The following is a 1,629-nucleotide window of genomic DNA, read 5'->3' as shown; positions in this document are numbered from 1 at the left end:
ATATATATATATATATATATATACATACATAACCAGAAATGTGAGGCCTTTGTAAGTTTTCTCCTGATGAAAAGGTGATGCCGTTGAATTTCCTTAATGGATTGTACATTAACGATGTGAAGCAGCATCCTTTGAAACGATCGTAGAGATGGGCTTGGATGGACTCTGTTTTAGTCACCATACACTTTATTTTTATATTTATTCTCTTGTATTTTTATATATTTATATTGATATTATATTAGCTCCATTGCTTTAAATGTTTAGTCGCTTTCATTATGCTTTAATTTATTCCCTATATTTTTCTTCATTCGACTTCACTCGTATTACCCTTTCAGATTTTATCACCTCCTTTTCGTGTATATGTGAATATTTTATACTACTGGGTTTTACCATTGGGTGCCCTATTGTTTTTATATATATTTATATTCGATTTTTGATAATTTGGAAATGTTATAAAATTGTTTTGACCGATCGGAACGTTTATTCATTATGCCTTTCAATTTATTTCTCCTTTCGCCTCGGTCTCCTCCGAGCACATCCAGATGGAGTCCTATTTTCATTTTTGCTCTTCAGTTTAACGAAATTGCTTTTTTGTTTAACGAAGTTATGATATTAATATATTTCGTTTTGGGATTTGGTTTGCAAGTTTCTTTATGTGAGTTCGTGAGTTGAGGAAGGAGGAATTTCAACCATGTTTCGTGGTCTGCTACCACAACAGCTCCTTTATAGGATCCAGTTAGCTCAAGGCATCATCAGGAGGAACCACGTCCGGTTTCGGCCCCTACTCCTCTACCGTTTTGACGTGGCGGGGCCCCTCCTTTCGGAGGTGTCTTCAGCTCTGGTGTTGGGTGCATATCTTTTTTCACTGTTTGTGACTGTTCTAATTCAACTGTGGAATGTCCCTGCATATTCTGTTGTGTCTGGGTAGAGTCATTCTCTTTTGGTGCCTTATAATTTAACACACTCACCGGTAGAATTTCCACTCATTTCCTTCTCTTTTTTTCTAAAATTTTCGTTGCGTCTTGCAACCTCTTCAATAGTTGCCAATAATACTGAAAAGGTTGCAAGACACAATGAAAACTTTAGAACGATAAAGAAGGAAACGAGTGGAAATCTGACCGGTGCGTGTGTTGAATTATGAGGCACTGAAAGAGAATGACCCTCCCCAGGCACAACAGAATATATATATATATATATATATACATATATATGCAGTCCGACCGATCGAAATTTCGAAGTCACTGTCAATATCATTCTTGTTTAAGAATAAGTTTGTACTCTACAAAAGTACAGAGAAAACCTTCAGATTAATGCGAAATTATTTTCAAAAATAACTAAGGAGAAAAGCAAAAATTGACTTAAAATATGTATTCGAGTGTGTATGTGTGTGTGTGTGCGTGTGTAGACAGACAGACAGACAGACAGACAAATAGACAGACAGATAGACAGACAGACAGATAGATAGACAGATAGATAGATAGATAGACAGATAGATAGATAGATAGATAGACAGACAGACAAATAGATAGACAGACAGACAGATAGATAGATAGGTTTCTTTATTAGCCACACAGGGCTCAACACAGAGGGGACAAAATACAAATGTAGAGTTTTTCTTTTCGAGGGGGT

Source organism: Octopus bimaculoides, chromosome 1 (genome assembly GCF_001194135.2).
Source record: "Octopus bimaculoides isolate UCB-OBI-ISO-001 chromosome 1, ASM119413v2, whole genome shotgun sequence".
Lineage (NCBI taxonomy): Eukaryota > Metazoa > Mollusca > Cephalopoda > Octopoda > Octopodidae > Octopus > Octopus bimaculoides.
Note: the sequence above shows the minus strand (reverse complement) of the source record.